This window comes from Thunnus thynnus, chromosome 5 (genome assembly GCF_963924715.1).
Source record: "Thunnus thynnus chromosome 5, fThuThy2.1, whole genome shotgun sequence".
NCBI lineage: Eukaryota > Metazoa > Chordata > Actinopteri > Scombriformes > Scombridae > Thunnus > Thunnus thynnus.
This window is the reverse complement of record NC_089521.1, coordinates 11,513,898-11,539,977: the sequence shown is the minus strand read 5'-3', so window position 1 is coordinate 11,539,977 and position 26,080 is coordinate 11,513,898. Positions and strand designations below refer to the sequence as shown.

General features: G+C 39.3%; 1 protein-coding gene across 2 annotated transcripts in view; it reads left to right on the top strand.

Moving 5' to 3' along the window:
• The first annotated feature begins 1,812 nt into the window (after window positions 1-1,812).
• si:ch211-106e7.2 (uncharacterized) overlaps window positions 1,813-26,080 on the top strand; it is a 38,485-nt gene continuing 14,217 nt past the window's right edge. The window contains exon 1 of one of the 2 annotated variants that reach the window (XM_067589218.1): window positions 1,813-1,929. The gene's annotated coding sequence lies outside the window, so the exon portion shown is untranslated. Of the gene's footprint in view, window positions 1,930-16,352; window positions 16,574-26,080 lie in introns of those variants that run through there. The other variant, XM_067589217.1, reaches the window with a different exon arrangement.

The following is a 26,080-nucleotide window of genomic DNA, read 5'->3' as shown; positions in this document are numbered from 1 at the left end:
GTCTCCCTAAGATTGTCCTATCAGCTTTCTACACACATCATGCATATATTTTTCAAAAGCAGTTCATTGGTTACATGGCACATGCATATATTATAATATTCAAAGGTTTACAGTACTGTGCAAAAGTTTTAGGCACTAAAAGTAAAGTTAGAATGCTTACAAAAATATTGCTATAAATTGTTTTAATTTATCAATTAATTTCTTACAAAGTTGAGTAAACAGCAGAAACCTAAATGAAATCAATATTTGCTGTGAGCAGCTTTGCCTTTAAAACAGCAGCAGTTCTCCTCGGTACACTTTAACACAGTTTTTCATGGTAACTTGCAGGTAGGTTATTGTAACCATCCTGGAGAAAGAATGTTCTTCTGTGGATTTATTATTTAGGCCATCTCAGGTGCTTCTTCATGACTCCATGATGGACTCATCATTCCTCTTGTTGCTGAAAATAGTTCTTTATGACTCTAGCTGTATGCTTGGGGTAACTGTCATGTCATGAATACATTTGGGACCGATCAGACACCTCCCTGATGGTATTGCATAATGGATAAGAATCTAAACATCTAGGGTGCACAAGGCATCTTTACAATGGTGGTTATCCATGTGGAGATTATACGACACATCTAAACAAAGTCCCCCTTTTTGTTTAGTCCATTAAACCGGACAGATGTTGTCCCCTGGAAAGCCCAGAGCCTGTCATTAGCAACAGTGCTTGTTGATAACGATCGCATGCAGGTCTGCACAGCAGCACATTGAATTGACAGTGTTAAAAACAAAGCAACATACAAAGGTGTCTTACAGCAGTCCTTTAACTGATCGGTCTGGAGATCATTAAAACACATTATAGTGTGGAGCAGTCCCTGACTTGAGAGGGTCAAAGATGTTCATCCAATAATGATCAAATGTTGGCTGCAGTAAACAGAAACTGTTAGTATGACTTTTATCTGACCATATATACGTTACTGATTTTGGGTGTTGGACATGTGACCTAAACATTCCATAATCTGCATGTCATTTTAGGTAATATGATATAGCCCTTCTGGGGGGGACCTTTTAAATACAAATAATGGGTCCATGGTCAAGTTTGGAACTGTTCCAGATGTGGTATGTAATGATATGTTGTGAGGTAGCTGTCAATCACTTGACGGATGGCCCCTAATTGAATTAATGACCATGGAAAACCTATGTTATTCGTGTGATAAGATACAGATGTGTAACCCTATATAAGTTGTGCACCGACAGTGGTACGGTGCCCAGACCATCTTTGTACATGGAATGGACCCGATGGCCATCGTCGAATAAATGTCTTCAAAATAAGAACTTCGCCCGCTCTTCCTTCGAACGATATCATCACACATCCTTCCTTTCAGAAACAGAAACACAATCATGGACAGTGCGCTAATATTGTGATTTCACAGTCTGGAGTTGGGCCTCCGCATGAATAGAAACTCCTTGTTTTTGGCGCTGCCCTGTCACTCTGCCCTTTCAACCTCTCCCGGGCAGAATGCACACACAGGCTCCTGCCACTCTCGTGGCAAGAGCCTGAGTGTGTCGTCTGTTAGGAAAGAAGAAACTGAAAAGGTCATCTGAAGTGCAAAATACACATGACGACCCTGATTTAAAGAAGTGGTCATTAGAAGTGGGAACTGAATGCAGTAACAGGAAGCTGTGGAGAACAGACATGACGCCATATATGGAGTTGTTATTGATTTTCTTACAGGAAACAGGTACATGCGGACAGCACACGAGGTGCTTGTGTTAACGGCTGTGTTGGGCGGAGGCTGAAAGTATAAAATGTTTGTTTGAGCTCAAGAAGCATACACTTCAGTGATTCATTAAAGGCAGTTTGACTGCAAAAGATATTGTGTCTTTGGTATTAATTACCTTTTCCAACCTGCACTAGACAAGTTGATATTTCAGCCACAACACTGGGTGAGTAACCACAAGCAAATAAATATCAGCACGCAACTTTTTTTTTTTTTTTAAACTGCTCTAAGTTTCTACAAGTGAGGACAGATTTGTAAGATTCATTTTGAGAGTTTGGTCAGTATTCAGAACAACAGTAAATATAATTATTGTGTTTGTGTGATTTTTGAAGCTGAACTGTGTTTTACAGGCCAGCTGTTGAGTAGAAGGCTATTGTCAGAGTTTTGCATCTCTTTTATGCAAAGATACCAAACATTGGACCAGAAAAGGAGCAAACGCTCATGTAGCCTTATGATGCTGCTCAGTTTTAGTAATATTACTCCATAGTCTCACGGTAGTTAAAGGTTATTATCTCAAGGTGTTTAATGCATTCATCACATGATGTTATTAAGGTTTAAAGCTCACTCTTAACCTTGGAAACAGTGGTTGAGAAAAAAAAACTTACCATTAGATCCGTTAAGTAGTTGGTTCAGAGGTTTTGATCATTAGCACACACACACATCTTCATTGGCAGATAAAATAAAAAGTGCTCAGTAGGGGTGGAGCCAAATCCGAATAGGTATTCAGCTCCGAATACGATATTCGTCAAAGCACAAATAGTGGGTTTTTACAAATATTTATTTCATAAAAATACTTTGAAAATTATTTGTTTTCTGGGGAAAAAAGAACATGTCAAATTGCTGGTTTTCCTCATGTGAGCGCATTGGGTATTTGTGCTCCACCTGCTTGTGCTGATGTGACACTGAACGGAGTGTGTGTCACTGCTAATCTGTATATAATAAACAAAAAACATAAACAATATGGGATATTTTCAGAATACAAGGCAGTCTCAAACTTTGAAGTATACCACAAGCTGACCATCAGGTAAATCTTCCAGCAAAATTGCAAAGGTGTCCATGTTTTGAAAGTATTGTTGTCAGCTTGTTTAAATAAAAACTATGTGTGCATTTCCCCTGACTGAGCCGCTGTCCAGAGCTAACGTTTGCTAACATTAAGTTTAGTTTGTTGCTAACAGAGTAGTTTGCCTTGACGTGTTGGCATCAACTATATGTTAGTGATTTCAACTTGTTTTTCCATCCATCATAAGCTCAGTGCGACACGTTTTTCGGTATGAGCAAACGCTGTTCTCTGTTGTGAAAATGGGAATTCAGAATTATGTTTTGCTCTATTTCGCTAATTGTAGCTCATGGCAATGTGGGTTAGCTTGCACCTGTTTTTGAGCTTTAACGACTGTTAGTGAGTGTATCCTTATAGCTGTCCTCCTTTCAAAACAGTATGTTTATGGTTATACGTGTTTATTTCTGGGTTTATGAGAACCATAAACCAATATTACATTTAAGTGTTCATAATTATTATAATAGTTTATTGAAGAACACTTATTTTAACACTTTAATATCCTAAAATTATAAGTGTAATAAAAACAAAGACAGGATTGTTATGCTTATTTCCATTTTTATTCAAATACAAATAATTTTGCTGCCTCAACAAATACAGATACAAATACTGGGCTCTCTTTAGACAAAAAGAACATGTAAAATCTATCCATAACACCTGAATTTTCCCCATTTGCTAATGAAAATCATATGAAATAGTCAAAAACTCCAGAACAGTTACTAAATGTGGACCTGTCATGGAAATGGGCTGCAAATACTCAACATTCATGAAACAACACAAAACACTGATGTAGTTGATTAATATATTGTGATAATATATGGAGGTATTACCTTCCAACACAGAGGACATGAGGGATTGTCTCAAAGGAGGGAGAGGCACAGTAGTTTATTTTAAATAGTTTTCAGCAGAACAAAGAAGTCTTACAGGATTGGCTCCCTGGTGCTTTTCGAAAGACAGTCAACCTGAAAACAACTGCATACAAAAAGATCTTAATTGAGTTAGACACAGGTATTTCCTCTTATTGAAATACAGGAAGCACCAGACCCAGACACCCTCGAGGACTCCCTCAGGTTATGGATCTCATGACCTTAACCTGAGGTTTAGTGGCCTAACACAGGGATGTTTTATGCGCTTTGCATTGATATACAGTGGTGTTTGGGGCGGGGTTGAATGTTCTGCATGTTAAATTACCTTCAGCACAATGGAGGTGATCACTGTCAGCGGACATCTGAGGTTAAATATCAGTGCCCTCACTGAAAGTGATAACTTACATTAAAGTGATGGTGGCATTTTTGCAACCATTAGTTCCTGAAGAAGAGATTTAAAACAGCAGGCTATCCTACTGGTCTTTAATCAAAGTAATATACTGTACATATATTTTTTACAATTTGCAGTTGTTATTAAGTACAGCTCATTCAAATCTTGAACAAGTCACTCATCATGCCCTAATTTTCTTCACATTCAGTGAACTCATGTACAACAGTCTCAGGAAAATTATAGAAAGGACAGCCATTACCCACATTCTTATGTCTTTTGTACAGAAAAAAATAGTTGTTAGGGCCCCATGAAGCACCCTCCACTGCAGATCACCTGATCTCTTTGTTATCGGGGGCTTGTAAAGCACCCTCCACCTAAACCTTGCCATAGTCTGACCTCTCAGAGTGTCCAGTCACTGAGGCTCCCTGATGTCCTGCAGGCTCAGAGAAGCAAAGGACAACAGCCCCCCCATGCATTCCTCCTGCCTCCCTTGAGTCTCAGCTGACACTGCAAGGAAGGGAAAAACTGGAGGCCCCCCCCCCCCGTCTCACGTGACCTTTCCAAAAACTCTCACACTTGACTTGGCAGACCTTTCCTCTAAGTCTTGCCATGAGTCTTAGGCCAAATTCAGACCAAATCAAGTGTTGCAATCCTCCGTACAACCTTGCATCGATGCACCGCCTTAGTGATGTGATGCTTGCCTTCATGGCTAATTGCTGAGGTGTCTTCCACCCCACACCTTCAGCCTGTTTCAGATGGCCCACTGTTTCAGTTCTCGGAATGGACAGCCGCCCCCTCCTTCTGTACAGGCAGATACAGGACTGCAGCTCTAAGCCAGTGATGACCAGACCAGAAAAATCCACAAAATTCCTCTGTAGATCCTGTTGGAGACCAGCAGGAGGGTTTAGTGCAGAAAGTCTGTGCCATACTGCTAATACCACCAGGATGTTTATAGTCAGTGTCCTCCCTCTATATGAAACTTTGGGGAGAAGCCATTTCCATTTTGCCAGCTTGGAGAGTGCCTTAGGTAGAACCTCTTCTTGGTTCTTCTTGACCCAGCCCTCCAAACCCAGGTACACTCCTAGCACTCCATTGTAGTCACCCGGCAACTGTGGTCCTCCACCCTCCCCCCATAAACTACACAACAATACTCACCAAAACTGAGACATCATCCACATAATCAATCACAGACAACCACAGGGGAGACCCCCCCCCCCCCCCCCCGGACAGAGAGAGAGAGCTACTGGCCACAAACAGATATTTCTACAGGAATGTGCTGACCATATAAAGGATCCTTTCTATAGCGTCACCCCTGTGTGACCCCTATATGGCAAATAGGAATAGCATATGTGCCATAAAGAACATAAGGAAGGGATAAATTTGGAATAGAGAAACATGTCTGTATAGGGATGTAGGGAGGAGTTTAAGAATCCTACAGAAATGAACTGTGTAGCCTAATTCAGAATATTCAGAGACTGTGTTCAACATACTGTTCTGCTTCCCGGCAGTAATAAATTCTTGAGTTGAACTCAAGTGGGTTCAGTATTCTTTGTCTTTACAATCATCACAATTGAAGAAAACCCTACAGAACTTTGATGGCAGTGGTGGGATACAGAATATCATGTATTTCAGCAGCACAAATTATTTACCACCCTCTTTACTGTAGGTTAGGAAATTCCTCTTCTCTGTTGCTGTTTAGACCTGTATCCCTTAGATACATTTGAATGCATTAGTGATGGTTTCTTGATGTAAGACACTAAGTGTACTTGAACTGGTTGATCTAGATTGTCTATGATAATAGAAGTTGACATGAAAAAGGTAATTCCATTGAAAAATGACAGTCCAGGAGGCCTGTCTGAAGGTTTTGTAATAACATGGAACAGCAGCGCCAGAATGTGTTTTGAAATGGGGGGACATCCAGCTTTGGATGATGTAATGGTCAAGACTGGATCGACGCTATGTCAGCCATAACTCTAATGTAGCCTATCTCACCTTGTAAATGGTCACATAGTTTAGTAATTAATGTTACACAACAGTGTTTGCACTGTGTCTCATGAATAAAACATGAGACGCTACTTTTGCTGAAAATAAAAGTTGGAAAAGAGGCTATGATGAGCCCTGGTAACCAAACGTGTCATTCATAAAAAGGAAGAATATTGAGTTACAACCAAGTTTGATCAGTCATGCTGCCTTCAGATGCTGCAAAAATTTAATGAACTGAAGGAGAAGCTTTTCATACAGTATAATGCAGCTGTGAAGAACAGATACTGTAAGAATCATCCACATCCATTTACAGATCAGCACAGATGCTTCCACCACATTAAATGTTATTTTCTGTGCTGATTTTGGTTGGAGAGTGTTTAACTAAATTAACTTATACTTATATTTCCTGCATTAATCCGTTATTGCAGCACATTTGCAGCGAGTATTTAGTTCGCTCTTGTTGATAAAATCACCAAGTGGCAGTGGAATGACTTCGCTCCAGAAACAGATGTGGTTCTGAAATGTCTAAGACCCATTTTCCACAAAAACACCAACAACTTGCTTTGCGCTGGCTATTTGCACGTCTCACCGGAGCGGTTCACTGTGCATGCAGCGCTGGGCACCCCAATATCACGCAGATGGGCAAAGCAAATTTCAAGTTCAGGAGAATACCAAACTGTTCGTGTGCTGCTCATGTTGGTCGAAAAAATTATTAAACAAATTATTCAAACAAGTCTGAACTGGTAGCCATAATAGGCTACTCACGGTCCTCCGTGTTCTGATTATGATTGGATTTGAGGGTCTAACATTAGGCTTAGACTTTATTTCTGTGATTGTAATACCTGACTTTGATATTACCACTTTATTACCATAACACCTGAAAATGGGTGGGGGGGGGAATGTCTTGTTGTCTCCCCTATTCCAGTGCCAGTGCCATGTTACAAATAACAGGCCAAGAATAGCCCATATGAGGAATATGTGATTCCACTGAAAGCAGAAGGCAGAGGTTTTCTGTTAAAAGAACTCAGAAAATTAACTCTCTCAGCCTGTTGTGGTCACTTTTTCAACCTGGTACAAGGCTTGGAGCCTTGTAGTAAGGTGGAAAACCAAAAGAAATGGTTTACAGAAAAGAATTCAAAAAAACAAAAGAAAAGACAAATGGTAAAGTTGCTGTTGCTTTGAACTATGAAAAAAGTGTTGGAACAAAATGATGGGTTGTTACTGCAATGTAAAAGTCAGAAGGAAGAAATAGAAGGGTTAAATAAAGTGAAAAGTTTATAAACTAAACAATGCGATGGAATAAATTCCATCCCGTGCCCCTATGCCCTCCATCTGTAACTTGAGTTTCTTGTCAACACAGAACAAATGGCCTCTATCCAAATATAAACATACAAACAGCAAGACCACATGCTTTTCCAGCCGACAGTGATGGAGGAGGAGCTGCAGCTATTCCTCAACAGCAAACATAAATCCAATTCAAACCCATGAATGCATTGTATTGAAACAAAATTCTCCAAAGTTTTACCCTATAAATGAAGTTAGTGGGGATATGCAGGAAATAAATATTAGGCTATATAAATAATCCAGAACTCCATCCAGAATCTCTTGGTTTAATCACAGGACCAAACAGATGAATAACACAGAAGGGCAGCAATGTCTTGGTGGTGTTGCATCTATAAGCTCAGTGACTTCATCAGTGATCTCATATCCTTATGTGCAACAGTCCTCCTCCTGGTTATGTCAACCAAGAACAAACCAGATAAACCAGATCTGGCCCACATTAAGCGAGACCACTGCATCTTTACCAAAAAAGGCCCACATTTGATTTGGGATATTTGGGCCATATTTGCTATTTTACATGTGGGCCATTTCAGGCTCATATCCATTTTGTCCAGGCCAGAAGAAGGCCAGCAGTGTCGCATCATGGCCTGGAGTGGCCCACTTCCGTATGCTATCTAGGCTGTGTGTTCCCTACAAGTTGAGACAAGAGAAATGCCACTGTGTTTATGCAGATAACTTCTAGTCCACTACTGGATAAATTTGAGAGGCCATGGAGATAGTCACTCAACCAAAAAAGTTCTTCAGACCTGCTTGGAAAGGGAGAGAATACCACAGTCAAATTTGGGTGGACAGGAAATGCAGCAGGGACAGTATTTGAGAAGGACTTTCATCCAACTGTGTCATAACTATTTTCTTGTCCATCTGTGATTGCAGCTCAAAGCAGTAGCCTGCAGTTATCAGCTGCCCTGACTAGTTCTCTGCAGCCTTGTCAAATAATTTAAGCAGAGTTCATTCCAGTCCAATTCCCCAACATATAACTTTAAAGGAGAGTTGCAGGAGGGTCGTTGAGTGACATGAATAGAGGTGTGACTATGGAAATCCCTGATAAAAGGGTGTGAAAATGGGTTTACAAGTACCAGATAAGTGGTGCAACACCCCTCCACCCTATTTCTCTTTGTTCTTGGATGATCTGCCGCATAATGACATACAGTAGACGGTCTCCTTTGGACCTAATTCGAACCATTTGTTCTAATGTTCTCAAATGAGATTGTCCTCTATCGGTAGATAAGTCAGGCTCTGGGGGTTTACATTTAAAGTGACCATGTCCTTTCCAGCTTTTCAGTGTTTTATGATGGTTTTTCCAAAAGGTTTGTCACACAGTAAAATCATAAACAACAGAAAAACACAGGTCTCCTTGGGATCAAGTGAGGTCCTACTGCTTCTTGTTTACGGAGTGTGAAGATCAGAGTGTGCCAGAAAGGTGAGGCTCTTAATAATGTATAATCATATTATATGACAGTTAATATGTATATCAGTATTAACATTTTTTTCCTTTGTCAACACTTTGGAATAAGATCAAATTTGGGGCTTAGGAAATGTGTTAAACTTAATGTGTTTAGAAAACCAAAAAAGAAGAAGAAGAAAAACAACATAATTTTATGTCCTGATCTGGCCAATGGGGTGCAAACAAATTAGAAGCCTGTCATTATGTTGTGTTTGCTTGACATATTCATGAGCGACATAATTCCCAGAAGTCTTTAAATGTGCCTTTGATATAACACTGAATAATCAATTCTTGCAAGCCCTGAAAGTGAGATGGCCACTATTTCTCGCGTAGTGTGAATCAAAAAGTTTGTTTGCTGATGATGTGAAAGTCACTTGTATTGCCGTAATTATTGAGTATCTTGACTGAAATAAGCAATTTCTCAAACAGGATGTTCTACAACATAAGTATTTAGCTGATTAGAGTCAGCACCTTTTTTATAAAGTAAAAACAATCAAAGATAAGAGGCCAATAAATCTTAAGAGGTCTGATAACACTGTGAAGAAAGTGTTGAGGGTTCAAAGATTTCAAGTGGACAACACAGTTCTCTGCAGGCTTTACAAAGGTTAGATTAGATAAGTGAGGATATCACAAGGTCACATGAACCAGAATCCTTTGAGGGCCACCACACTTTGAGGTACAACAAAATTACTCTTACTAAAGACCCTCTTTGTGTGATAGAAGCTTATTTGTTGATAAAATCTTTTATCAGGGATCAGTGGTTCCTAAAATCTTATTTTACGGAAGTCAGAAACAGAAGGAAAATTTGGTTTTCATACAACATAAAACATGTAAAATATGTAAAATGATGTGTCAATGCTTTCTGCCACACAAACTTATGCTCTTTGCTTACTACGATAAAAAAACACACACCTCTATAAAAGTACAGATACAGACACATGAGTCCAGTGATTTTTTGTCAAAACTGAGCAGTTTCAACACTGAAAAATACAAAAACAATCTCAAGATTCAAGATGTTTATTGTCACTCCGGTTATACAATTGTGTGAAATACTTTGGCTGAGAGGCTCCATTACAGGAAAACAGTAAATAAATATAATGACATATAAAATATAATAGAAAATAAATAAATAAATAAACACACACACACACACACACACACACACACACACACACATATATATATACAGTGAGCTATCTTAGGTAAAGTACAAAACATGCTCTGAACGGCCGGCCTCCTCTTCCGTTATCCGTTATCTCTACACACACACAGTTCATTATCATACTCTCAATGGACAGTGCAGCTGGCCTCCTTTTCCTATCTCTACAAACACACAGTCTGTCATTGTACTTTCAACAGACAGGTGTGGCTGGCCTCTATTATCTCTACAGAGTAGTAACACCCATACACAAGGTCATAAAACATCACCAAAGTAAATATAAGTAGCAAAGTATCGGGATAAGCATGACATATTGTATTTAAGTATACATATTGTATTTTTCCATTGCAAATGTACAATCATTGGTCAGAATATTGCACAGAGGTTAGATTGCACTTTGTGTGTGTGTGTGTGTGTGTGTGTTATTTATTTAGTAGTCTTATGGCGTGAGGGAAAAAAACTGTTCCTCAGGCTCTCTATGGTGCGTGGTTGAAGTGCCTAAGGATTTGGGGCCTCAGACCTAATTTTTTTAGTCTCCTGAGGCCGTGTAGACGCTGTTGGGCCTTTTTAACAACAGTGGTGGTATGGCTAGCCCATGTCAAGTCCTTGTGAATGTTTACCTCCAGGTATTTGGAAATGTCCACCTTCTCCACCACTGTGCTGTTGATGGTGAATGGGAGAGGAGTGACCCCTCCTGCCTGTAATCCACATTGACCTCCTTGGTCTTGGGTCCTGTTCACACTTGGCATTAAAATGCATCTTGGGTGATCCGATCAGAAGTGGAAGGCTCTAAGTACAGGTGTGAATGGCACTCAAGACGCATTGAGGACACATTGAGATCCGATTGCTCAGACCACACTCGGAGGTGGCGCCAGATGTGGCCTCAGGGTCATTGTGACCCTCAACCCTGTGTCCCATTATCTTCCTGTTTTGCAAGTTGTCTCTTCCAAACATAGCCCTCTATTCATCTCATTTACTCAAACTTAACAGCTTGCATCCGTCACGGATATAGATTGCACAATATTTCCACCAGTTTTGAGCAGCTTACATCCTCTCAGACTGCACAATATTTTCAAAGATTCTGAACAGTCATAGGTAAACACTGAGGAGGAAATCTTACTCATCCCCTGTGTGTTCCCTTCAAGTTGAGAAAAGAGAAATGCCACTCTGTTTATGAAGGCAACAACTTCTGATCAACTACTGGATAAATATGAGAGGTCATGGAGATAGTCACCCAATCAAAAAAGTGCTTCGAACCTGCTGGGAAAGGGAAACAACACCAAAGTCAAGTTTTGGCTGGACAGGAGATGCAGCAGCAAAGGACTTAGCAGTATTTGAGACGGACTTTTGTCCAATTGTGTCATGGCCAATGATCCCTGTGTGGATACTAGAAGCTATTGTGGTAGATCTGGAATTGCTTCAAATTTAGTCAAGAAATAGAAATGCAGATATAGTGAGTGAGTTTTATTGTTACACGGATTATAAGTATACAGACTATGTGCATGTTTTTACTGATGGATCAAAGGATCCAACAACAGATTAAAGGTTCTGCAGTTGCAGCTCAAAGTCACAAGGTTGAAATATGCGAACACACTTCAGATTTGTGCATACACTTCAGAACTGTGTATACAGTTGAATTGTACACCATTTTTATGGCTTCAGAATCTCTGTAAACGTTGTCAATTACCAGAAACTGTGGAACATGTGATCATCGGCTGCAAATATGTATCAGAGAGAAAGGTAATGATGGAGGAAATTAAAGGATTAGAGCTAACAGGAACAGGGTTAAAGAACATACTGGAGTATGGTGATAGTGGACATGGCAGAAGATGCTTGGTTAGACACCTATAAAGAATTGGACTTAAGGAAAAAGTGTGACATCTGTTATCTGGGTGTGAGGCAAGAGGAATTAATCAAAGGACATTTATATTGTGAACAAAAGTCACAAAGATCAATTCAGACTGGGAAGCTCCAAAGATAAATTATAGTCTTCACATTGTATATGGCCTGTCTAGTCAGGCAATAACTATATAGTGACAGATGTGGTGTAGTCATATAAATTATACTTGAAAGGATGGATGTGTGATGATGTATCGTTCAAAGGAAGAGCTGGCGAAGTTCTTATTTTGAAGACGTTTATTAGACGATGGCCATCGGGTCCATTCCATGTACAAAGATGGTCTGGGCACCGTACCACTGTCGGTGCATAACTTATATAGGGTTACACATCTGTATCTTATCACATGAATAACATAGGTTCTCCATGGGCATTAATTCAGTTGGGAGCCATCCATCAAGTGATTGACAGCTACCTTACAACATATTATGTATCATAACATATCACATCTGGAACAGCTCCAATCTTGACCATGGACCCATTGTTTGTATCTAAAAGGCCCCCCAGAAGGGCTATACCATATTACATAAGGTGACATGCAGACTATGAAATATTTCTGTCACATGTCCACCACCCAAAATCAGTAAAGTACATAGGGTCAGATAAAAGTCATACTAACAATACTCATAGATTATATTACTTATAAATGACTTTGTAATGTCTGATCAGCAAAAAAACCAACAGATGAGGTACTGACACATTCAGAAAAGAAATCTATTATTTAGTCAGAGTTCAGGGTCAGCATCAAAATCTGACAGTCGTTAAGCTGGTGCTGAGTGAATCACCTGATGGTGAAATAGCCAAAGGCATTCGGATGTTAACCCCCTTCAGTTCTAATGTATGGATGAAAGGTCAAATGTCGAAGCCGTCACATGAGCATAACAGAGATGTCTAGTGTGTGCTGATGCCCTGTGGCGCTTCTGCTTCCTCTAACATCCCAGTAGAGGAGGATCTTCAAGACAACCCCTGAGTCACAGCACGCACAGGAGCCATTCTTTAGTAAAAGCCTGTGTGTTAAAAACGCTTTGAAATAAAAACTGAACAGCTCCTCGGTTACAATTAGAGTATTATAGTAGTAGTATTAGAGTAGGGACTGAAAACTTTTCCGCTCGTTTCTAAAACCTAAATAAAGGTCTATATTTGTTTGTGTGTGTGTGTGTGTGTTACTAAGATTAATGATGTCTTAAAGGGTATCACTGGAAGTGTTATCTCCCTCTGACAGTAAAAAGTCTTATTAAAATCACAACAGAAAACTTCCCTCATGAGTTTCTAATTACAATGTCAGCATTCTCCCAACTTTCTGAGCTCCTCATGCCTGCTGGTGACTCAAGCTGGTTGACAGAGTGGAGGGGAGGGGGGCTGACACAGAAAGTAATTAGACAGATGAGTCTGTTGCCTGCATGTGCACTCTGTCTTCTGCCCTCCCCCTTCCTTTATCTTCTGTGAGTGTTATCCACTGGGGAGCCCTGCTGCCTCCTCCTGCTTCACATCTTACAACTACCTTTGAAATACAAGTCTTTTTAAGGGAAACAGCCTATTTTGTTCTATTTTGTGGTGACATTTTTATTAGTGTGCAGATCTCAGGGGAAAAGCAATTTCAGCTCAGTGTATTGTGCCAAAACTTTCTAATAGAGGTGGGCTTTCATATCACAGATGAGAAACAAAGACTATCTGTCTCTCTCTCTCTCTGTAACACACACACACCCACACACACATGTTAAAGTAATGAAAGATCAAATGGCTGGCTTATCATTTTAATACAAAATTGTTAAAGTAAAATAATTACTTTTTACCTTATTACTGTGTGTCTTATTAGAAAGGAATGTTCTTTTGTTATTGTTTGAGGTCCACTGGTCTCCCTCATCCTGACTCATGCCCAAAAAAGGTAATGACTGTCATCCAAGATGCATGTGCATGCAGATTGCCATTGCTGTTTGCTATTGGCTGTAATCTATAAACTGATATGATTTGACCAATCACCGATCATTTCGTCGTCTTTAAAGTCAATAAAAATGTTAGTTTGGCTCTGTATAGTGAAACAGGGGAATGATTTGCCTTGTGTGAGTTCTGTCTCCTTATCGATCAATAACAATTTCATTAATCTTCAAGTCAGTGTCTGTTCTTTTATTTCTGTGTCTGAGTAAGTGTTTTAGCAACAAATCCATGACACACACACACACACACACACACACACACACACACACACACACACACACATATACATACTGCTCCAGTGGGACTCTGCTTCCATCTGACAACTTAAACTCTAAATGGTTTTGTTGTAAAAAATTCTCCAGATGGGCCAATAAATCTTCAGATCCCTCATAACATTATTTAGTCATTATTTAACTAAAAAAATTAAATAAAGTACTTCAAAACTGAAGAAAAACACTAAACCAGGCAGAGTTCACTGCAACATTTGATTTTTTGTGTATTCAGCAAGATACAAGTAAACCAAGGCTGGTTCATGAAGCAGACACCCAAAACTGAAGAAACCACGGTATTATATGTCCTGGAAAGAACCTCCCAGTGTGGAGCCTATTCGCCGAGGTTCCTCCCATTGGGCAATTTTAGGGACTTTCCACTATCATTTCCTGTTCTTTCCACAAATTTGGTAATTTGACAATAACCACTTTATAGGATAGGCAATAAGCCAATATAGCCTTTGTCTTCCACCATTATTTCCTAATCAGTTTCTACAGTCAAAATAAAAAAGAAGCATAAAGGCCTATATTGTGTTATGGAATTTTCTATCTTCAGGGGCTACAAATTGGTTTTCACTGGGTCAAGCATGGGCCTTGAGGTCACAGTGAAGGCAGCAGTAAATCTCAGCAGAAATATACACTGTCTCCTCTCCTTGAGACACTGAGCGGCTGTCTGTGGTGTTTGGAGAAAGCAGGTGCAGCCATTCTGATAAAGAGTGAACCAATGGTACTGTAGTAACCAAGGTCAGAGGAGATGGCTGCTTGACTCCCTATACACCACAGATAGGTGACTGCGTAGATTCCAATGTTGCAACGTGACCTGAGCTAACAAGGGTAAACACATTTCCTTGTTTAGAAACTAATGAGCCAATAGACTTATTTTGCATACTGTAGATGCATTGAGTTCTGACACTGACTTCTAATAACACATTAATGATTAAACATCACATATAATGATTCCTCATGAACTTTTCCCCTTGCACTACTCACTGCCACACAATGCCCACGCTTGCAAATATACCTACTCCTGGGATTTTCCCTATTTTGTTGGCAATCTACTCGTTGTTTTCCCTCAACATCTGGTCCATTGCTGGCGATTATACCGACCACTCCTACAAATTTCGCCTGAAAACCTGGTGTTTACTTACTGCATTGCACATGAGTCATTACTTCATGATGAGTCATTACTTCACGATGAGTCATTACTTCATGAGTTGCTGTAGTACACACATACTTTATTGAGATTTGTTGTAGTATACTGACGATTAATTGACCAAAGAAAAATTCACCACAGTTTCAAATCAGCCTACAGACTGACTAACTTAAAAACATGACAAATTGCACTTCAGTAATAAATATCAAGTTGAATATTTGGGGTTAAAACATGAAGAGAGACATGAAGAGCAGATCATTTTTTTGCCAGTACAAAGAAACCTAATTAAACAGATAATGGGTTTTATCAGTAATTCTTTCCTCTTTCAACTTGGCTTTTTTCTGTGTTTTGTAATAGAGAACTGCACCGGTGAGAGGGACTAGTGGCTTTCTGCTCCAGAGTACTGGAGCCGCTCTGTTGTCAATCAGCATAAGTGAGATTGTCAATCAGATTTTGTGAGATTTACGCACTGTGCATTAGAATACGTAATGCTGTGGTTTGCATGTCAGTTAGAGACAGCCCACTCTGGTAAATGCACATGCAAATAAACGCACATAGTCTGCCATGCACTGCGCATGCAGCTGCACGTCTCACAGTGGGCATCGATCGTCTTGTGCTGTTCCTATGGTTCCCCTTTTTTAAAAAGAAAATAACGTGCCGTGTCAGCGAATTGCTGACACTTGACATGGACTTCATTTCACAATAACAACAAAGGAGCAGGATTAATCAAGTACAGCTGAATTGCGATTTCAATTCATTCAATCAGAAAATATTGATGTTTACTGTTAAGAGCAGACTGTGTTCTTACTTCGCCATGTGTCGCTCAGCTTAGACACTGCAGACACACATTGTATCTTTAGCGCCTTATAACTGATGTGACTATACATCCGTGCATGTGCACTGCACATGCAGCTGCACACGTAACAGGAACTTTCATCGGGTCCGCCTATCGTGTCACTCCCATGGATGTAATAAAGATCACGCCCCATGTCTAAATCTAACCAATCTAACAACGAAGGCGACGACTACTAGCCAATCAGAGGCAGAGTAGGGCGGGTCTTCGTGCAATTTGGGTAGGAAAAAATTGCCTGCCAACCGCAATGAAACAACAACAACACGTAGGAGGAATCCCACGTAGTCTTCTGAAGGCCAGCGACATATGGAGTGTCTCCACCCTCCTGGCGGCACATTGAACCAAAAGTCAGTAAATGCATGCATGGATTTCTAGATAAGAGAGATGAGCTTCATTTAACCTGCAACACGGACTCTGGATGTTACCGTGAGGGCTGAAGTTGGACTTCGTTGGAGATAAAAAGGAGTAAGTAGCATTTAGTTAATTGGCGATTTTAGACTCTTTTTAGGGGTGCTCAAGCACACCTAAATTTAATCTTAACACCCCCCTCTCACCCCCCAAATAATAACATTATTTATTGTTATTTTGCGATCTTGTCTGACGGCTTAAATGCTTGTAATCAGCATCGTTATGCACTGAGCACTTGAACTGAGCGAGATGAAGCTAGGTAAGGTAACGTTAGTGAATTTAGGATTTCATGGCGCAGAAAAACACAAGTTGAAACGTTAGCAAGTAAAACTGCAGAATGGTCTTGCAGATAACGTTGGGTCAAATTGGTCATTATTACTGTGCAGTTGATTCGATGTATCTGGCGATGCATCAACGTAATTTTAAAGTAAGAAGTTATCAGACACTGACGTTGTTCCAGAGCGAGCCATAACGTTAACTACCGTTTGTTTCAGACGTTAACTTTTTTTATCGAGCTCACAAGCTAGCTGAATTATCTAACAGCTAACGTTAAATCATCTCAACTATTAAATTTGCTAATTTCAGATTTTAAACATGGCAGTGCATTAATGTCACTTGTGTAGGTAACGTTAACTGTTACTGTTAAAGTTAGTTAACGTTGTTTGTGCGGGTCATAGAGTTCTTGCAAAGTTTAAGACTTGAGAAAGTCTGGTTATAGGTTTATTGTGTGAATATTGTCAGAACGATGGCTGGCGTTGTTTGCTGGCTAGCAGCTAACGTTAGTCTGCTTGCACACTAGTCCGCCAACGTGCTAACTGATGCACTTTATTGTTGTAGTTAAGGTAGTTAAGGTAGTCACGTTTACATGCACACTAATATTCCACTATTATTCCGATCATGACAATATTCCAATTTGATACGGGTCACGTAAACAGCATATTTCGAATTATTACCATTATTCTAAATGTAGCATTTTCTGATTATTCGGGTTTTAGAAGCATTCTTTGGTCATGTATACAGCACGTTGGGAATATGCGTCCCAACTGGGACTTTTACCGCAGTTTGCGACACGCCTCTCACCTGTTGGTCAACTCTGTGCGTTGTAAACAAAGCCAACAGTTTGCAAGGCTGGAGTAGAAATGTATGCTCAAAAGAAAAGCCCACATTTCTGGTTGGAAGAACAAACACACCTACGTTTAAACATTTGAAAGACTTTGATATCGACAGGTTTTTGGATATGCGCAAAAATTGTAACGCCGACCTTCTCAAGAAGGTGGTTGAACGAATAAAAGGCTGTGTTCACACGGTCGAACAATTCCGCCACCGGTGGAAAACTTTGAAAAATCCTATTTTGATGGGAGAATGCATGGCTGCATGTAAAGTATATGTCTCTTACTCTGATAGAATTGGGCTTTATGGTGTATTTACAGTTAATTTATGGACAGTGAATTGAAACGTTGGAACAGAAAACGCAAGTCATACACTCTGTCTTATTGAACAAGGCTGTTGCAGCACAACAACATATCCACAAACCCACAGCTTCTTGTGTAACGCTCTTTTTTAACCATGCCATATCAGATGACCATATGCGATGCATAACTTATATAGGGTTACACATCTGTATCTTATCACATGAATAACATAGGTTCCCCATGGGCATTAATTCAATTAGGAGCCATCCATGAAGTGATTGACAGCTACCTTACAACATAATATGTATCATAACATACCACATCTGGAGCCGCTCCAATCTTGACCATGGACCCATTGTTTGTATCTAAAAGGTCCCCCAGAAGGGCTATACCATATTACCTAAAGTGACATGCAGACTATGAAATGTTTATGTCACATGTCCACCACCCAAAATCAGTAAAGTACATAGGGTCAGATAAAAGTCATACTAACAATGTCCATGAAAATTCTCAGTTGTCCAGGTGATACGATATTGAGGTTAAAGGCAACTGGGTTTGCGGTTGTTGCCTTAAAGGTTTTTTTTTCCCACATATCCAAAGTGCAGTTAGGCTTTATCAGTGTGACATGCTGTCTCGTGTGAGTTCATGAGTGATGAAACACTGTCAAGATTACGCACCGTTAGACCTAATACACTCACATATCCCATTACCCGCAATTATCTCCATGTCAAATCCAGACCTGTAAATATAAGACTTGCAACCCAACTCTTGATTAAACACATAGGCTACACAGTCACTCCCTTTAAAGTGCTTTATTTTTACTTGTTGTGTGGAATAATTTTAAAGACTTGTGATGTGCTGAAGGAAACAATGCGAAAAGATGATTATTAATATGATAAGCTTTAAGCAGAAGTATGTTAAATTGTTATTATTATGAAGCATTACACCAGTCATATTTTATGTACACCTCACAAAATCTTGTGATTAATGTAAGGGCACGTAATATGTTGAAGATAATCACACTCAGTGCACTTGATGAAATTCTAAGTGTGTTTGTATTAAATTTCACTACATAAAACCTATCCTGGGATTTCAGGCCTACAATAGCTGATGTAAAGAATTTCTAATGGTGTAATTGGTCAGTATGAAGGGGTAGAACAAGATGCGTAACCTATGCAAGCCAAACAGTATAAAAGAAGGAGCACTGGCCCTTACAACTCAAAGTGTTTTTGGTGAACCTCGTGTGCACTTCAAACTGCTCTCCTTTATTGCTGGCATTAAAGAACATTTTGCTGCTCTGAGCTTTGACTCCTGATGATTTTTTGGACATCAAAGAGAAGTTTTTTCTTGGGCTGATTTGAGACATCTGCAGAAACTTCTTCAAACTGAGGTCCAGAGATTTATTATGACAGTTGCACAATGATATGTGTCTCTACAAGAAGGTCAATACTGCACATTCACTGACATCCACACATGCCAGTGCACACACACAGATACACAGTCGCATGCAGATACCATGGTGGTTTCTCTCTCTCACACACACATAACAATGATTACATGCTGATGTTATAATGCTGACTCACTTGTATGCCTTATAACAGTGTGCAACATACTCTGAAGTTTCATAGTAATCCACTGACTACTTCACTTCACAATTAAAAAAAGCCTGGGGACTGATTACACTCGATAGTAGGCTATTAGCTAATTTAGATGTTAAAAATACTGCAAATCATTTTCATTTCTGACTTCTCTCTTTTTTTTGTTCTCACCTGCTACCCGCCTGCATTTAGTACATTTTTACCCATGCCTGTGAATTTATATAGTTCTATTTTTTACCTGTTACACAAGTTTTTTGCGGGCTACCTGTTGGGCACCCAACCCGATTCAGGACTCTGCACTTAATAACGTAATGCAAAGTTAATAACACAATGAAATACAATTGTTTACCTGTCCAGGCATCAAAATACGGCTAACAAACTCAATTCAAGCTGTTGGAAAGTGATTTTTTTATTTTTTTTTCTCATGTTAGTGTGACTGTCTGCAAGTTTTGGCATCACAACAAAGTTACTGTGAATGGAAAATTTCACTGAAATAAAATAATATTAATTTTGGCCATTGTGGTAGATTTTTCAATCAATCGCAACATTTTGAAGGTCACTGATGACTTAGCAATTATGATATAATTATGGAAAGAACCAGGATTTTTAAAGGAGGAGACCTAGAAATCAGATAGAAGTAGGCTCCACAGTAGGAGGAGTGGAACAAAGTATATAAAAGACTGTCTGTGAGTTTGTCATTCAGTATCTGCTTCCATGGAATCAGCCTCAGTTTACTGTACTCTGCTTAATACACAGTGAATCTATTTTCACTTTGAACTCCGCCAGATTCAGTGTGGTTTGTTAGACTGTTCATTTTATTCTTCAACTTTTATGACATAATGTTGTGGAGGACTTGACAACTTTATTGACCCAGCTGCAGGTTTTTCCACAACACCATCTGCCAAAAAGTTCAATAGACCAGACTAGAAGTCTACAGTTGTGGAGTATGAGAGGAAATTCTGTTCTAGTTGCACAACACTTGCCTCGGTGTGATTGTGAGATTAAAGATGTTTTTCTGTCCGCTCTGCTGTTTCCTGCTTCTGCATTGTAAGACAAACTTAAATCCTCCACAAAACATAATCTTAAGTGGATATAGGGAGGATGGATTGTCGAAATTAGGCTGAATGAATGAATATGCAATTGTTTGTTTTCTGTTGTGTTTGTAGTCCTGCTTTCCTGTACTGCTCAGGTACAGTAGCAGTGATTACTGAGCTTTTCTAAGTAGGAATATAGTCACTTGCAGAAGTAACAAGTTCAGAGTGAAGAATTGTGTGTGAGCAGATCACATAGAATCATTATCTTGACAGTTGGTGGATTTTATTTTGGCTGAAGAGTGAAAGCATGATATGGTCTAAGATATACTGTAATACAGCTCATATTCAGAGATATTTGTGCTGGCTATACTCCCAGAAACTGACTGGAGGCCTAGGCACAAGTCTTCAAATTACAGATGAAACTGCAGTAGGTGGCTGCAAATGAACATTGCATTTTATTACTTGAATAGTTTTGGCTTGTGTTCAGAACAAAAATGAACATACTGTTATGAATGTGAAAAATGAGTTTAGATCACAGGCTGGTTTATAGACCAGCTGTTGCTACTCAGGGCAGTGGTGTTTTTCCTGTTTTGAAGTGGTTTTATACAAGAATGTACACAATATTCTGAGTTAGACTGAAGCATTTTTTCCTAATTCTAGGGATTTTCCATTAGTTACAATTTTCTACAAATTGCTGTATGTTATATGGCCTCTTGCACAGGGAAGTGATAAATGTCACCAACGCTCCCTTCCTGCTCTTTCTTTTGTGATCTACCTGAAAATGACTCTTTAAGCAAAAGTGCCAATTAAGCATGCATTGTTGTAATGGAACTTTTTCCTCTTATGTTACTTTTGTTACTCTTATGTTATACTGTTTGGTTGGTTCACGTGTTGTTAGTATGACTTTTATCTGACCCTATGTACCCTATGTATGACAGAGACACTGTTAGAGCACTTTGAGAGAGAAAGTCGGTCTGGACAAGTGTCACAGGCAAGGGCTGTCTAGTGCCTTGCGCTGTATGTAAATAAATGTTATTGTGTTGTTGATTATATAGCGGTAGAGTGCCTTCTGACATACAGTTGATCGTTACATCAGGCCACAAAAAAAAAAAAAAAAAAACAGAGAGTGGAAGAGACATAAGAAAGTTCTTATTTCATGTTTTGTATTGCATGTTTTGGTGTATTATATACTAACAACATTTAATCATGGGGTCACAATCCAGTAAAATGTGTAAAGAGGAGATTGAGATAAAACACAAAACAACATGATCTACCAAGAAAGGAAAGGAAAGCAATGAAGAAATTGTTAAAGACGAACCCTCACCTTAAAGAAGTTAAAGCTAAAACAGTAAATCAGATGTCACCTAGAGAGTGGATGCAAACTAAAATAGGATTTTACTACGTTGAACTATTCTTAACAGACATCTCTGAGTGGACAGAGAATAAATTTCCCAGGGACGGTAGTTTTGACAAGAGTAAATTAGACTTCATACGAGCATACATAATGGATAATACTACCTAATCCGAATTGGGACAAAGAATATATGATAAAGATGTTCAAAGCATGGGAGCTGATGAGTCGTCAATGGCCGGCAAACATGACAAAAAAGCTAATGAAAAAGAAGAAACTTAACCTTACAATGACGCAAGATACAATTTATATGGAGCAAGTGCAAGGGGAGAAAACACAAATGATTAAGACAACACCAGAGAATAAGTTATATCCTAATATAGATGACATTATATCTCCGCCCGAATATGAATCTGATGATTTGTGGAATGGATGATTTTATGTACAGAAAACAAAACTAAATCTTGCACGCCGAAAAAAGTCACTGCATCTTTGATATTTCCAGTGGAAAATATATCTAATCAAATCAAGGGCTGGAGAAGACAGTGTACTTTCAAATGGATGCAAAACTGTAGGAAAATGTTTGATACGATATCGAGCGCAACAAATCAACTATCTGAAGGAAGCAATGTCCTGCGAATTTAAAAAGTGTTTTGCCATACTGAAGAGAGGGCAAGAGATTTGATTTTTTGTATGTGCTGTACGCACAGACTTTACAGATATTGATCCATTAGTGAAATCATGTGTTGAATACCTTGAGAAAGTACCAGATAATAAAGATCAAAACAAAGACTATGTCATATGGTCTTATAATGTGGAACCAACTCACTTCTTTATTAAACCGTTGCAGCATAACATGAAACCACTGATTGTGGAGAATGAGATGAGAAAAATTCAATTGAAAACTCCATCCATATTAGCATCAGTTCCAACAGAACTATGGGAATGCATGCTAATCATGTTGGATTATTAAATATACCACCTTATCGAGCTAAAATTAATCCCAATAAATATCCGGTCTACGTTAAGCAATATCCACTTTCTAAAGAAATGAAAGGAAGGATCACATCACATGTCCAACACCCAAAATCAGTAAAGTACATAGGGTCAGATAAAAGTCATACTAACACGTGTTTATACTCAGAAATGCATGTGAGTGGAAACTTTTTGTTGTGAATTCTTTTAGTTTTGTGACATCCCTGTTAGTATGACTTTTATCTGACCCTATATACTTTACTGATTTTGGGTGTTGGACGTGTGACATAAACATTCCATAGTCTGCATGTCACCTTAGGTAATATGACATAGCCCTTCTGGGGTCCTTTTAGATACAAATAATGGGTCCATGGTCAAGCTTGGAGCTGTTCCAGATGTGGTATATTATGATACATAGTATGTTGTGAGGTAGCTGTCAATCACTTGACGGATGGCTCCTAATTGAATTAATGACCATGGAAAACCTATGTTATTCATGTGATAAGATACAGATGTGTAACCTTATATAAGTTATGTATCAACAGTGGTACAGTGCCCAGACCATCTTTGTACATGGAATGGACCCGATGGCCATCGTCTAATAACCGTCTTCAAAATAAGAACTTCGCCAGCTCTTCCTTTGAACGATATCATCACACATCCTTCCTTTCAGTCCCTCTCTCTCTGCCTTCTGCTTGTGAGGTTAGTTTGGTTTCCTGGCTAAGGAGCCAGTTGGCAGAGTTGGAGGGGGTGTCAGGAAACTACCTGCCCACGGATAGTTGTGGCTTCCTTGTTAACTTCTTTCGCTTGATTTTTTGTTTTTTGAAATGTGAACTACAGTGCCACCATCTGGTTGATTGCAGTCATGTTTCTTGTGAAGCATTTGCACATCCTTTCCAGTTATTGGGCCAAGTTTCACGTCTCCAGCTCATTCCAGCTCACGGCAATTTGAGCCGCGTCAGAATAAAAATAATAATAATGATAATAAACCGACACAAAAACAATAGGGTTTTACCACTTTGAGGTTTGAACCTTAACGAGAGGTTCAAGAATTTGGATTGTACTTTTTTTGTAAATTTGCAAATTGCAAATGTCAGGGCTTGTGTCATAATGACTGGGGATACACCGATCTGATACTGATATCGGTCCGATACTGACTCAAATAGCTGGATAGGGTATTGGTGACAATGGGGCCGATCTCCGCCGATCTGTTACCTAGAAAGGAAGACACACCGGTTGGGCCCGCAGTGCCATTAGATACTTTTCTCCCGCTGGAGCCGGGTTGCTGCTGTTGTTTCAGCATTGTGAAGCACGAGGCTTAATAGACAGTATAAAGTGTACGCTAACTTATAACACTATGTGAAGTTGTTGTGGACGCTATCTTTAGTAAATATCAGCTGTCCTGAGGAGCCGATAATAATCTTGCTAGTAGAAAACCAATCGCATGTGGCCTAAAATATAACGACAAAAAAACCCCTGACTATCAACTTTATAACTGCAGTGGTTATGTCAAAGCAAGTGACTAATAAAGGTCAAGTTTCCATTTGAGTATTTAGCAATGGCTGGCTCAGTTAACATTAGCTCTGCTTCTCAGGCTCACTTTGGGTGCTTGTGTGTGTGTGTGTGTGTGTGTGTGTGTGTGTGTGTGTGTGTGTGTGTGTGTGTGTGTGTGTGTGTATGTGTATGTGTATGTGTATGTGTGTGTGTACGTGTACGCGCATGCACAAATGACCAAAATCACACACTGGCCCATGCCTACTAGATGCAAAGGCTGCTGCTTCGGATTAAAAGCTTTTCATTGTGAACCAGCAGAAGGCTTTTATTGTGAAGCAGCTACAGGAAATGCTATGTTTGCATGCAAGTAAAAACGGGTAGTTTTAAACAATCAGATATTTTGGGCTATTCTGTTAGCGGACTGGTTGTCAGTGTATCTGCAACTGACGGACAGTGGCCGTACTGTAGGCTTGAAGCAATGTTATGTCATGGAAAAGTCTTCAGATGGGCCAATAAATCTTCAGTTTTCCCACAACATATGATTTCTCGATAAAAATGTTCTCCTGCCTTATTGTATTCCATATGAAGTCACCGCCTCCTGACCCCACAGATTTACATCTATTTACAAATGGTCTTTGAGAGTAATCTGCTACTTCTACAACAGAGGATGTTGCAGGAGCTGCAACAGCAGAGTGACCACAGGGCTTTGAAGAACAGGCAGCAATAGATTCTTCAAGTAAATGGACCAGGATTCTGATAAATGGGTTCCTACTATGTTGATTTGACACTAATGTCATGTTTAATTTTAACCAACCTAAGCATGAAATTGCGATTGGGTGAATGAGAACTTCTGGGTCTGGAGGAGAGCAGAAGGAAAAGTAGCTGAGGTGATACAGATATCCTGAGAAATTGCTCTGGTCCTGCTGAGGACGCTGCAATAGATGTGTGGGTGGAGAGACTATGGGACTTTGAAGAACAAGTGGCTTCAACAGATTCTGTAAGGAAGGGAGAAAATGACAAATATATTTCTTAGAAAAGCGAAGTAAAAAACATTTGAAATCAGCACTGCTGAGTTCATGACCTAAGCTGATTGAACAACCACAACTTTCTAGGACAGATCTTTCCATCTGTGTCATTCTTTGTTAGTACTTTTGACACTCTTCTTTAACTGAACTCAGGAGATGGATTTAAAGACGTGAAGGGCTGTAAATATATATATATGTGTGTATGTATATGTATTACTAAAAATGAAATTCTGTAATATAGAATATTGAGTTGAATTATGATCACAAAATGAGAAATCACACTTCATATAAGCCAGTTATATGTAGATCCATTGTGAGAGAGTTTTGAATGGTTGTTATTATTTGCTGTATTTCTTGTATGTATTATACATGTTACAGATATTGGTCTTAAGCTAAATGTTTAGTGGCAGTTTGTTATTCCACACCTGTTCCAAATACATCCATGCTGTGTCTGTTCTAAACTTGGTTCCTTACTCTGTAAAATGTTGACAGTTGATTGTTAAACAGTTAGTTTATGTTGTGTGAGCCAGTGCAAGGACAAATTATAGTTATGCAGATTTCTATGTCTTGATTTGACAAGCCTTTAGAGGACAGTGTTGTTTGTTCTTAATTTAATGTGATAGCAATGTTATTTTGTGATGCTGCTGTGTGCTGTCATTCTGGCATTCTGGTTGT